The sequence below is a fragment of the Emydura macquarii genome, unplaced genomic scaffold (genome assembly GCF_026122565.2).
Source record: "Emydura macquarii macquarii isolate MOO-44397 ecotype Brisbane River unplaced genomic scaffold, CSIRO-AGI_Emac_v2 contig_2768, whole genome shotgun sequence".
NCBI lineage: Eukaryota > Metazoa > Chordata > Testudines > Chelidae > Emydura > Emydura macquarii.
The window spans coordinates 33,668,330-33,682,245 of record NW_027132905.1 but is presented as its reverse complement, the minus strand read 5'-3'; the positions used below and the strand labels follow the sequence as shown (position 1 = coordinate 33,682,245).

Genomic DNA, 13,916 nt, shown 5'->3' with positions numbered 1-13,916 from the left:
AGGTAGGTGGGAGCAGAGCAGAGCAGAGCAGCTGCTCCTTAACAAGTCCTGCAGGTTCCCTCCCCAGGCACCCCGCTGTTTGGAGGGCGGCGGGTGCTGCCCGAGGGGTGCAGAGGGACCCCTTGCACAAACAAAGGACGGGGCACGTACAGGGCTGCCCCTCCCGCACCCCGGTCCGAGGGTGCCCGGCCCGGCAGGGGGCAGCAGTGCGCGCCGTGCCCTGGGATGTGCTAGTCTCTCGGCGCCGGGCGGGGCCGGGAGGGAGCAGCCCGCCAGGAGCTCCGGGCTCGGCCCTTTAAATAGCCGGGCCGGGTTCCCTGCCGGCTTCGGCTCCATTGCACGCGGTGGCCGGGCAGGGGCTGAGACTCTGCTCGTTGTTGGCATCGCCGCGCCGGGCGCTCGGGGCGTCGCAGCAGGTAGGAGCCGGCGTGTGGTTAATAGCGGAGGGAGACACCCCCACCCCCAGCTTTGCTCCTCTAACGTGGCCGCTGCCTGGCTCGCAGGGGCTGCAGCCGCCTGATGCCCGGACCCGTCCCCCAGAGCGAAGCTCCCGAAGTGAGTCTGCGCCGGGCTCGGGGATCTGGTTCCAATTACAGCCAAGCGAAGAGCGAGTTTGCCAGGGAGTTGGATCCGCTCGCTGACTTCTTTCAACCCCTCCCTGCCCTCGCTGGGGGTTTGCTCCCCTGCTCTGTGACTGCAGGGGGACGGCGGAAGGCTGGTGTGCACGGGGTGGGGGCAGGGGGGAGCCACAGTTGGGGTGGGGTGGATCTGCAGTGGGAATGCACGAGTGCGATTTAGGTGTGGGAATGCATGCATCAGCCGTATGTGGGGGTCCGAACCTGGGGGACACGGCCCCCTTCACTCCCTGCTCCATGGTTGCCTTGTGGTAGGGGTGAGGGACTCTTGCAACTACAAAAGAGTTGCTGCTGATCTGATCTGGGGAGAGAGGCGCCAGTTTCATCTGGAAGGCTTTTGGCTGGTAACCGATGGCAGGCTCTGAAAGGATTGCCCTGGGAAGCCCTCTCCCAGCACTGGCTCTCAGGAAACCTTGGTGGTTTAGTGGAAGTTCTTGTGGGTGACTCCCAGCCTGTTTTTGTCGTCTCTTTGGGTTTGAACACCGCTTTGATGCTCTGTCGGTCTCTCCACAGTGCTGTGTGTGCTGGTATCCCCATCTCCACGGGAAGGAAGGGTTGGCAGTAAAGTTGGCTGTTGGCACGGTGTGTGATTTGTAGTTAGTAATGGTCCCAGGAGAGATTCCTGATCAGACCTGCTGGAATGTATGTCCCAGCCAGGTTCCTAAGCCAGCCAGTGGGTTTGCAAGGAGCCCAGTGCTCCTGGGGCTGGTTCCAGTGCTTGAAGGGGGCTCCTAGAAATGCAAAAGTTGTTCTCTCCCATGCCAAGATTTAATAGCTTGTACAATAAGCCCCTGCAAGGCTGGGGTAGATGCTCCAATGAAGTCAGCACTGGGGGCAGGGATGCCAGGATGCAGAAGGGAATTCCCATGGCTGGGGACTGGAGGTGCTGTGCTAATGCCCTCTGCCAGCCTCTCACCAGTCACTGATGCCCCTTAGAGCTCTCTCTCTGGGGTCGGAGGCAGGTTGACCCCCACAGAGACTGATTTGAGGGAGTTTGGTTCTGGGGGCATGACAGCAGGGCTGGCCCTAGACCAAATGGCGCCCCAGGCAAGGAGCATCTTCGGTGCCCCCTTCCAGTTGTTAAACTTTTGGATGCTTTACTTTTTATTGCATTTGTAGTCCATTTCATGACTTTGATACATGATTTGCAGGTATGACTTATCCCTGTCTTACAGGATGATAAATTTGCACATTAGGATCTGTAAATCTGTACTTATTCATGCCATATATAAGCAAATAAAAACAATTCATTTCCTCTAAGCTTATAGAAGCTTTTTAATTTTAAGTATAACAGCCCCCTGAGCCTGGCGACCCCCAAGCCTGGCACCCTAGGTAGTTGCCTGCCCCTAAATTCAGCCCTACATGACCGGGGCTGTTCCCATCAGACTCCGGTTGAGAAGATTCCAGTCCAGCTTGAGGGCTGTGTGGATGATGCCCAGGTCGGGGAGATCTCTGAGAACCCCATTGTGGCCAGGTCTATCAGTGCTCTGGGCACAGCAGGATGTGGACTGGGGAAAGACGGCATTAAGGGGAGAATGGGCATTTCCTGCCCATCTCTCATGCTGCCCTTACAATCCTGTTCCTTGTTTTTTGAGGCCAGGCTCCCTTTTCAGTGACCTGGCAGAGCTGTCTGGTCCATGCAGTGCAGAGAGGTCCTAGGTCCAGCACCATGTAGTGTGGGGGACCTGTGGGCGTATGAAGGGGGTAGACACCCTGCTAGGCAGCTGGTGAGAGATTGCTTTATACAAATGGTCCCCTGCCTCCTGTGTAGATGACTCAGGCAATTCTCCTACTGAGATTCCCAGCGGGAGCCCTCCCAGAAACAGCCATTCACCACCAAAGCCATAGCCTGATTGTTAATCTGCTGTGGCCAAGGGACTGCCCTGCCCCACCCTGCAAAATGATCCCAGGGTCTCCCACAGCAGCCAGCTCTGCTCCCAGCAAACAGTCAGGAGCTAGCTATCGCCTGCCCGCCACTGATGGCTGGCTCTTACAGGCTGGCTTTTGGCAGGTTTTGGTGCTGGCTGGTCAGTACCGTGAGCTGCCCATGTGACGGAGCCACGAGTTTGTCATGGGTCACGTGGGTTTGAAAGGTCTTTGAAAAGAGCAGAATTGTCCAAAGAACTCCCCACATTGCATGCTGAGCTCTGGAAAATCGGACCGTGAGCGTCCGAAAGGCAAATGCTAGGTTTGGAAAACCTGGAGCTTCTTTAGGTACCTAAATGGGAGCTTGAGTGCTTTGGGGAAATCTGGCCCTCATGTGCCAGATTCTGACTTTGCTCATGCCAGTGTGACTATGGTGTTGACAATAGTTATCCCTGACTTACCCTGGCGGCAGAGAGATCAAAATTAGGCTCTCTGGACCTTGAAACAAGGTTTGTTCTCTTGCATTGCAGGGTCCCAGTTCGGAGGGATACAGTGTTTTCTTTGTGTTGTGGTAGGGCCCTACTCAGCCACTGTACAATCACAGAGAACGAAATGTGCTGCACTGAAGAGCGTCCAGCACAAGCTGTTAATGTCCAGCAGCAAACCAAGGAAGGACATCGCATGCCTTTCTGCGCTCCTTTACCCTGGAAAGGGGCTTTTGCTGTCACGCGGTGGATGTACATTCTGGCACTAGGGAACCCGGTTCTGATCTCACCCTGCTGGGAGTCCATAGACTTCAGTGGAGTGACTCCTGACTAGCACCCTCTCAGCAACAGCAGAGCTAGCCCAGGGGATCTTCAGCAGCAGCTTCCTCCTAGCTCTAACTGGCTTCCACCAGAGCCCCAGCTTGCTGATCTTCAGCGGCCAGGGCATGGTGCATCCTCTCACTAGTGCATTTGCTTGTTGATGGCTGTGATATTTCTCCTGGGTTTGGGCTGTGGGGAGTTGGTGGGGTGGGAGCTCTCTGCACTGTCCTTGGTGGGCAGTTAATTTAACGTGAGGCTGCACTGAATCTGTGTCTAGCACCAGATGCTGCAGCGACAAATGCATTAAAAAACATAATCAGTGAATGAATCCAATTACACTTTAAGAGCGGAGGTGGGAGGAACTTGTTTCTAAAAATGCCCTGACTTGACATGACCCCAAGTATTTGATTCTGAGACTCTGCCCCTCAGTCAGTCAAAGTGCAAGTTAGAGCACCCTGAGGCCAGCAGGCTGCCCCATCTCAGGTCAGACAGGAGCTGATCCAAAGTGGGTCATGGGGATCTCTGCCCTCATCAGCAGCTCTGCAGCTGTGTGCTCAGTCAAGCAGCCTGTCTAATGTGTGATCCCAGACTGATGCAGGGTCAGTCACAACAGCTTCTCTAATCCAGCCCTGGGTCCCCACCTCCCAGCTTTGCCCCTGTGCTTAATTCCTGACCTGTGTTGCTTCCAGCTCCAGTCCTGACCCCCCATCTGCACCCCAGCTTGCTTAATCACTTGTATCCCATGTAAAAACCGTCCCGGCCTGGCTGTTTGTTAGTGTAATGTTAGTTTTTCTTGGAAACCAACCAGAAGGGGAAACTCTGTCCATTGTGTCTTCCTTGCTTCCTGATGCTGGAGATCTTGCGCTCTGCCATTCAGGGCTTCCCAGGCCATCTGGGGACAGGTGGGTTTCCAAGGCTCCCTGAGTTGCCACCTGCCAGGTGAGCCAGGGGGCTCTCTCAGTCACGTGCTGGAGCCATGTGCAGATCCTCATTTTGCCTTGTTCTGTGGGTGCAGGTGTCCCTGTCTGGAGAGATTCCATCCTGCTCCCCTGGGCTCCACATTCCTCTGTTGAGGATGATGCTGAGGGGGGAGAGGAGGTGCAGAGGGTACCCTGTTCCAGGGGATACTGGGACTTCAAGAGGTATTAGATTCTGCCTCTCAACTCCCTGTGCAGCTGCCACTGGAAATGGAGGTATACAGTTACCATCTTAAATTGCTGTGCAGTGTTGCTGCATACCGTTAAACAGTTACCATGTTCTGAACCAGAGGTGGTTGCCTTTCAGTGCTGGGTGAAGTGATCTACATCTAGCCAACCATATAGCTGTAACTTGTACTCCCTTTGGGAACCTCTTGGATGAAAGTCACTATTACAAATGTGGAAAAGAAATAGAAGCAACAATCTGAAGCCCTCATTATGGAGGGAAGGGAATGCAATTTTATCTCTTAAAGAAGAGAATGTTTCATTTCTGTCCTTGCCCTATCCCCCATGAGGGCTGGAGCAGCTACAAGAATCCTTTATAACTTAGTGGGTTTTTTTTTTTTAACAATTAGCAAAAAGCGGAAACCTTGCTAGGTTCCTGCTGCCCTTGGGCAGCCCCAAATCCACTGATATGATGTCCTCCTGCCTTAGGAACATGCCCACTTCAGGAAGAGCTGTGTTAACAAGCACACGGTTTTTAAAGACCCTTAGCAGTGTCATTGGGATCCAGGTTTCCAAACTGGGAGGGCACTTTGGGTGCACACACTGCTTTAAACTAGCTCTTTCTGGGCCCTACAGCCTGCATCATACACGTTGCTCAAAAGGAAATACATATTTCCTTCCCCTGCCAGGAGCTTTTTTAGTTTCCTTATGTGTGTGGGAAGGGGGCGGGTGGAAGTGGGGGGAGAAGTACACTGTGTTTAATAATACCTGGCTCTTAAATGGCACTTTCATCCATAGATCTCAAAGCACTTTACAGAGGAGGTTAGTATCATCCTGATTTTACAGATGGGGAAACCAAGGCACAAATGGGAGGGGACTTTCCCAAGGTCACCCCGCAGGTCAGTGGTAGAGATGGGCCCAGAATCCAAGTTTTTTGAGTCCCAGTCCAGTGCTCTAACCATTTGGAAACATGCTGTTTTAAAAAGTCCATCTTTTGTATATAAAAATATTTACAACTGTCCTTGCTATTCTGCAACTGGGAAGTGAGCGACTGTAACTTTCTTGCATGGGTGCGCTGCAGTAATTTGTGGCACTCCCTTTCTTTATAAGTAATAGCCCTTTCCGATGTTCACTATGCTAAGCCCAGGAAACAACTGCCAAGGCAAAGGCTGGGAATCAGCTGATCCGATGTTAACAGGAAGCATCAGTAGGTTATCATGGCTCGAAACACCCCTTCTGCTGCTGATCAGCTCCCTCTTCCAAAACAACACTGGCCCATCCCAGGGTAGGGCCAGATCCTCAAGGAATTTAGGCTCCATCGAAATCAGTGGGAGTCCAATGCCTAAATTCCTTTGAGGGTTGGGGCTACGTGCTCCCGGGGAGGGTGGTGGAAGGAGCACCCACAGGATGTTCACTACAGCACTTACAGTGGTGCAGCTGCTGAGCTTGTGGGGGAGACGCTCCCAGCCGATGGGAGAGAGCTCTCCTGCTGGCTTAATAACTCCAGCCCCCGCGAGCTCTCCTGCCAACACAGCGCTGTCCACATTGGCGCTTAGGTCAGTGTAACTTGCGTCACTTATTCACGGCCTTGAGCAACATCTGTTATACTGAAGTGACCTGTAGTGTAAATGAGGTCTTAGGGAATCACCTCCCGTTCCCCCCCGGTCCTCCTGCTGGATGGGGTGGGAGCCCAGGCAGTTGCAGACCCAGGGGTGTGGGCTGAGGGCTCGGAGCCCTTGGTGTGATGGCACTGGCTCCCCCCTTTCAGGGTCTGTGCCCCCCCGTCTGTGTGGGCAGGGAGGGTAAGGGAGGACTGCCGCCCTGCTGCTGAGGAGAAAACAGACAGACTCTGCCCAAGCACTGGCACCGGGCTGTGCATGGCACAATGGCGATGGTGCTGGGCCGGTGGGGTAGGGTTCCCAGTCTGGCCCGGTTAACATCTGTGAAGTGCTTTGCAGCCATCCAGTAGAAGCAGAGAGCAGCAGCAGAGCGTTAGGCCCTGACACCTCCCATCTTGCTGGGAGATGCATGACGCTGAACCAGGGCCCTCCACAGCAACAAGCATGAGCTGCTACAGCTTGAGCTAACGCTCGCTAGCCCGGTACAGCCTGGCTCGTCCTCTGGGCAAGGGGCTTCCAGTGCACGAGCACAGCTTGTTGCTGGTTGGACAACTGCAGCGTCCCGTCCTCAGCAGTATCGTCGAGGGCTGGGCAGGAAGAGACGGAAGCTGCTCCAGAGACTGGTCCTGAAAGAATGGGTGCTACCTTGCACCCAGGGCATGCTGGGGCAGGTCTCTGCAGGGCCTGATTCTCCATTGCCCAGCACAGTGTGTGTCTGACGTGGCACCATTGTGCACTCACTCAGTGCAGGGCAATGAGGAGCTTTGCTAGGGCAGTTCGGGTGCCTGTGCGAGGGGCACCTCTTCCCGCTCACTGTTGAAGTGCAGCACAAGGAACCACTGGCAATGCTTGGCAATGAGAAATTTTATTGTCCTGACAAAACCCAGGAGCAATGCTACGTATTCCTGAGCACCACCTGCTGGCAGCTCCTTCAGCAGCTGTTTAGATCTATGCTGCCGTCTGTTATAGAGTGTGGCTGCAGCATGCAGTTTCTTGCCTAGATCTCTGTTCAAGCATTAGCAAATGCAGTGAGTGCAATGCAAGCTGAGCGCCTACGTTCCAGTCGCAAGCTGGTGTGACGGTCTCCCTTGAGCAGGGCTGGTTAGACAAGAGGAGGAATGTGTATGCCGTCCAGTGCTGCACTCCCCATGTGAGCTCTTGGGTGCAGATTTCTTGGCATTCAGAACAGTGCTTAGGATCTTTGCCCCTTTGCTGCTTCATATGCCAGGGGGAGTCCCTCCCGGGGGGAGTCAGGGAAGTGTACTGGTCTCCGTTCAGTTCCTAGAGACCCCCAAATTTCCTAGGGTCTCGAATCACCACTGCAGGGGCTGCACTGCAGGCTGGGAGGGGCCCTGGAACAACTCCCCCTCTCATCCCTAGAGAGAGTCCTCATGCTGGCGGGGCAGCGTGGGGTGCTTGCATTGTCACGGCTGGATTACACCTGCTGTGGGGAGGCAGGTAGTTGGTCCCCAGGCCAGGAGTGACTGTGGAGCACTGTCAGGTTATTTCTTTGGAGGTGGCTCAGGGGAGCAGGCTGGAGGTGGGACTGCATGAAATCGGGGGGATGGGCCAAGGGATGGTTTTGCAGGAGGATCCACACACACACGCTGAAGGATGCTGAAGGATTTCCTGTTGCCTTAGCATTGACGGGCAGCGCTTCTTGTGGTGCAATCTCTGCCGAGCTGTTACACCATGACAGTGCAATGGCAGGAAACGCTGGCCCCAAAGCCCTTGCCGCCGAGCAGTGCCTGGCCCGGCTTCACTGAGTGTGGTAGTGAATCAGGAATGATAAACTGGCCTGCCCCTCTGGAGACCTGGCTGTGATGGCTTCCTGCCTGCAAAGGAATGGGGAAGGGCCGCGGACATGGGGGTTATAAGTAACTAACTCTTCATCCTGAGCTTTGGGCAGTGTGACCAGAGGGAGGCGATGGGACACAAGGAGGGATTTGCTAAGAGCACTGTGATGACAGAGGGAGGAGCAGAGCTGAATTCTGGAGCAGCCCTGCTGATGGACACTTGGGCATGGTCTGTGACTACTCTGTTCTGCTGCCCTGCACATCTCACCTGTGCGTGCGTGCGTCCGTCCGTCCCCCCCATACAGGCTGCACAGAGCTGGCTTGGCTTTCCCAGTGCTTTGTGTGCTGTGGTTCTCTCTCACGTTTCTATGCCCCTGCGGCACAGGGTCAGAGCAGAGGAAGGGCAGAGATTGCCCCAGAAGGGAGAGGGCAGAGTGGAAGTGGGGTGGGGGGTGTAGCCAAGGAAGGGCTCCCCCTTAGTGTTTTCAAACCATAAAGGCCGCTGCAACAAGGGTGCCAGATACCGTAGCCTGTGCCAGGGGCCACCACTGCCACCAAACGGGAGACACAGGTTGCCCCCACCTGTGCAGGACTCTGTGCCCCAGTGCAGTATGACCCCCGTTGTCTAACGTGTTATGGAGTTTGCCAGAGCAGTGAGGGAGGGCAGGGGATGTTGGCAATGTGTTTGATCAATGCAACAATTAATGCTTTGTTTGTAAGTAACACAATGGCCTGAAACTTGGGGAGAGATGCAGAGGCAACGTGGTGGTAAGAGCACTAGTGCTTGCAGCAGTGGGAGAATTTCAGAGCATCCTACTTACAGGCAAAGGCCTGGGGATTAAAGAGGAGAGGAGTCTCCATGGCTTAGCCCTTCCCTTGGCATCTGTGCTGAGGCTGTCACCAAAGCAGCCTGGGTTTTGTGAGGATCGGGACTCCTTTTTTTATCAAAACTAACCTCTCCGAGTGACAGCTGGTTACAGAATGTGACCCACATGGGTATTACAAGTGCATCAGGCAACTGTTGAATTCCTGGCGAGGGTAGTAATGCCCCGTGGGCCCACGGCCACCTTCAAAGGGATCACGTTGACTGACTGTCGCCCTCCACTCTTTCACCTGCGACTATTACAGTAATACCAGACATGGCTAGAAATGGAGGGCAAATATTTCCTTGTGTTTTTTTTTTTATTCAAAGTAGTTTATATAAAATCTCTCTCACTCTTTTCCATGCAGTTACTTAGTGTCTTCTGTAGGGCTTTGTGTAAACAAAAAAACTGCAGGGCTCTGCTGTACCACTTTAACTATGTGGACATCCTGCTCGCTTTGTTTAGACAAAGACCCCCCAGAGGAAAATGTCTAACTGCAAGGGAAAGAGTGAAACTGACTCTACAAAAAACAGGATTGCCCTGGCATTTAAAGATTGCAAGGCACCTCATCTGCCCCATCCCCACATGAGATTGTTTTAAAAATCAGGAGGTTGAGTTATTGTGTACAAAAAAGGCTTTTTATTCAGCTTTTGGTTTCTGAGCTGCGGGGGAGCCACAGTGTCAGGCTCTTCTTGGCAGCCACAAAAACTAGAAACTTAAAAAAACCCCAAGCTGATAGTCTCACATCAAGGCTTGGTGCCCTCTGGGTAAGGCTGCTGCTCATAGTGCCAAGAGTCTTGGGCCCCACTACCACGGGACCCCTGAAGCTGGAAGGGGCAAGTATAGGCTCTTTAATTTTGGATGAAATGCTCTGACCTGTGTTATCTAGGAGGTCAGACTAGATGGGCAGGGCAAAGCATGCCTTAAAGCAAAACCCGGATTTAACCCGCAATCCCAGCCATGCAAGCAAGAATGGGCTCAAAGCATGTGCCTGAAGGTTTTGTGTGTGACTGGTAAGGGGGTCTGGGCCAAAACTCACATAAGAACAATGGGGTAGACCTACAGGCTAGACATACCAATAATGGTCCCTTCTGGCCTTACCATCTTACCCTAGGAGCTGGGGTTCGGGGTACATTTCTGTCCTGCTCCTGGATACGTACTTGCTCAAACTCCCATTGAGCTAGCATGAATTTAAATTGCAGCAGAGCTGCAATAGCATGCCTAGTGGCAGTCTAGGCCTGGCTTAAATTAGTACAAACCCGACTGAAACCAGTGGTGTGTACTCAGCACGCCTAACTATGCTTCTGTTGTCACTACCCATGCTACTGCAGTGATGCTGCTAGCATGAGTCCATGTATGCGATGCTGGGAGTCACACCCCTAGCGCTTTGTGTCGATGTAGCCTGTGACGCCAGGAGTTGGAATCTTAAGGAAAATGCCCCAAATTGCAAGAGGTGGCAGCTCGCGGGCTACTTGAAATCTAGCCAATTTAAAAAAAAAAAAAGGCATTTCAATTTGCTTGTGCCCTATCCCTGTTCACAGAGCCCTGGGCCACTTCAGCAGAGTTCAGCGACCAAGACACAGAGCCCTCCTACTGACTTGGCTCTAAGTGTCATGCTGGGGGCTGAATGTTTGAAGACAGGGCCCCAAGTTCTTTGACAGCTTGGTTCCTGCTGTGTTAACTTTGTCAACATGGGCCATTGTCTTGCTGTTTAAAAATAATTGCAATTAATCTGGATGAGAGTTTCTGGCAGGAGGGCAGATTAGATGGCCCTGTCTGCCCTTGAAGTCCAACTGCATGAAGCATATGCGGGAGGGCTTTGCCCAGGACAGTTGGGTGTTGAGGGCGTGGGCTGCTGGGAACAGGGATTGCATGGGCCTGTAGAGTCCTCCTGCCCCTTCCAGCTTCTCCCCAGATGAGTCTCTTCTTCCCAGCAACCTTGCACGTGGTGACAAAGTGAGTATCCGACTTACGCCCCATTGAGCTGACTGGTGGAGGTGTCACTTCACAGTCCATATCCTCACAAGCCTATCTGAGCACAAGCTTTAATTACTGTCTTAGTCAACAGCCTGCCTCACCTGACCTAACCCCAACCCCTCCCTAAATGCCTGAGGAAAGTGTTGAGCTCAGCATGACAGCTTAGTTCAGCAGCTAATCTTTCTCTAAGGGCTGGGAGGATATAGGGAAATGGATCTGGCCAGCTGAAAGGGCCTGGAACATGAAGCATAGCCCCAAATAGACCCTAAAGGGGTCCCCATTTTGAGGTAGGCTTTCCATGTGCATCTGGTAAAAACAGTGGGAATATGGAGATCTTGCTGTTCTCTGGAGCTGAGAAGGGTCAGGCAGATTCCCTCTGTAATGGAGACACTCACATGCAATTCCCAGGGCTGCTGGCGAAGTTTGATTCAGAGTGGAAGTTTGGAGTGTTGGGTGACTCGCACCGAGAAGTTTGAGGTGGCAAAGATCGCTCAGGTGGAGCTGAAAAGGAAGTTATCATCTAATTAGCAGTTTCTGTGAAAGCGTATGTGCTTTCATCAAAGTGTGTCATGCATGAGACTTCCTCTTAGCTAACCCAGGGATTCCTCTCCTCCTGTGATGCTATCCTTCTCTTTTTTGCATACAACCTCAAGTCAAACTCATTAGAAGACACTTATCTTCCTGGTGCGGCTCTCTGGGCAAGCCCAGAGTCGTTTTGCATATCGGTTGACCTCTTCTCCAGGAAGTTTGCTGGGCCCTTCTTTCCTGGAGGGGGAGTTTGTATGTTTCCTTGAGATGCCACCTTAACACACTTGGGAATTAAATTCAAGACCACGTATAACTCCAGACTACCATACCAGCATGGTCCAAGCTGGCCTAGTCACAGGGCCCTTTATTAAGGTGAAAACTCAGTTTTACAAGTGTGCAAAAACCCCTGCATTTAATTTAAAACCTATTAAAAACATCCTTGAGCTAGACTTTCCTCTTCTGCATACCCAGCCCTGCTTCTCACTCTTCCTCAAGGCATGGATAAAAAATCAGGAGTGTGCTGAGCTGGAACAGGTTACATGTATCTTCCTCCCAGGATCCCTAGAAGGGACAGACAAGTTCTCCCCCAGAGCACTCAGAGCAGCACAGCTTGCTGCAGCGTACATACTGGGGGCAGTGCCCCCAGAAGTCTTAGCGCCACACATAAAGTACCTATGTGGACACAGGGTGTTTCAGCAACTCAGAGTCAAAGGCCAGAAGGGACCATTGTGATCTCTGGCACAGTCCCGAGATCTGCCCCACCAGTTGTGTTATTCTGCGGAGTGGCCATTGTCCCTCCTGACAGGCTAACATGAGGGAAGCACTCAATGGTGGATTGCTTATGTTAATTCTGGAGTGAAGAAGTGACACCACGTAGGCATCCTCCCAAAGATACACCTAGTTAGCAAACATGCAATGTGACCACTTTGTGCTTTAAGAAGCCCTGAGGCGCTTGCCCCCATTATGCCAGATGCTGTACATGCTTCACAATAAAGGTCCCTGCCCCAAAGAGCTTGCAGTTTCAGGAATGCATTTTCCTTTAACCTAAACAGCACTTTTTCTGGGTTTAGATGACACCCAGCCAATGGGGTCCTGTCACCGCCACAACACACAATAATAAGGTTATTGTACCAACGGGAACATTAAAACAAAAAGGCCTGTAAACAATCGGTTTTCTCTTTCCTCTTTGGCTTTGGGTGATGTTCTCTCCAGGAGGCTACTATCTGCACTTTGTTTTTCTCTTGTTAATGAAAGGTGGTAATTCTGCTAGGAGCAACGTGGTTTCTTGCAGTAGGAAAAGCTATGCTAATAAATGGCAGCTGGATGTTTATTGTTAATATGTAACAAACAGAAGCCTCCAATCACACTGGCATCCAGGGTGCATGGCACTAAACAGGACGAAGTCCAGAGGCTTGAGGCCTTGGTTACATGAGAAGATTGTACTGGTTTATAAACTGATTTATTTAAACCATTGTAATCCTGTGGTGTGGACTCTCTTCAATTGGTTCCAGGGTGCCTTCTAGTGACTAAATCACTTAAGGTACTCACTCTTAAACCAATTTAAGAGGGTTGCACTGATGTAAATCAGGGCTCATCTGCAAATTCAGTTTTTGAGCACAAACTGCTATGGGATAACTAGGATGCAATAATTGCATCCATCTGACCAGATGTCACCTGCTTCCCTCTGAATGAGTGCATAGGCCTACTGCTGCCGTTTCTCAAACAAATGCTCCGCATTCTGCGTGGGTATCCCATGGTGCTTTGTCCCTCTGCTGGGCTCTACACATTCTAATATTTTTCTCATGGTGCACTGTGGGTTACCTTCTGGGAGCCACTGGAATTCTGGGACTTATGGGAATTTGCAAGTTTGACCCTGATTCCTTTTCTGATATCCCATGATTCATCTGCTTCTGAAGCCGGTACCATTTTCAAACTGCTGTCAGCCAGTTTGCAGTCAGCATACGCTCTGTGACCATGAAAGTCACTTACCCAGAGGTTGTTGCCCATGCACTGCTGTCAGGAGACTGTCACGTTGGGGGCCAGTGGTTGTGCAGCCGATCTGATTTCGCTAGAGTAGTCAGATGAAGCTGAGCAGCTGTTTATACATGATCTTTTCCTGGAACAGCTTCACTGCATGCAATGCCGTTTCTGGGCGTGGGAAGCCAGCAGTGAGAAGGATAGTGACAATGCAGTCTTGGGATGACCAGTGATGGTGGCGGAATTTCAAGATGACCAAGGCCACTTTCCTAGAAATCTGCATGGTGCTCACCCTGGAGCTGCAGGGGCAGCAAACCAACATAGAGCTCCCCCAGCATGGAGAAATATGGAGCCATCGCCATCTGGAAACTCGCCACCCCTGATTGCTACCGGTCAATAGCTAACTAATATGGTGTTGGTAGATCAGCTGTCTGCTGGGGTCATGGAGGTGTGCACTGCGATGAACAAGGTGCTGATGGCTTTAGTCATAAAGCTAGACACTGCACAGGAGGGAGTTGATGGATTTGCATGCTTGGCATTCTCAGATTGTACAGGGTCCTTGATGACCCTGTGTTGGGGTACTTGACCCTGTGACGCTGTCCAGGGGTACGAAGCACCTTGCTACCACCTGCCCTGAGCGTGAGGGAGCCATGTCTATATCTGCTGGGGGCTCCTGACTGCACCAGCCACGAGCAATGCACGTATTC

General features: G+C 52.2%; 1 protein-coding gene across 2 annotated transcripts in view; it reads left to right on the top strand.

Moving 5' to 3' along the window:
• The first annotated feature begins 319 nt into the window (after positions 1–319).
• The window catches only part of ALPL (alkaline phosphatase, biomineralization associated), a 60,919-nt gene continuing 47,322 nt past the window's right edge, over positions 320–13,916 (top strand). The window contains exon 1 of one of the 2 annotated variants that reach the window (XM_067566967.1): positions 320–555. The gene's annotated coding sequence lies outside the window, so the exon portion shown is untranslated. The remainder of the gene's footprint in view (positions 556–13,916) is intronic. The other variant, XM_067566968.1, reaches the window with a different exon arrangement.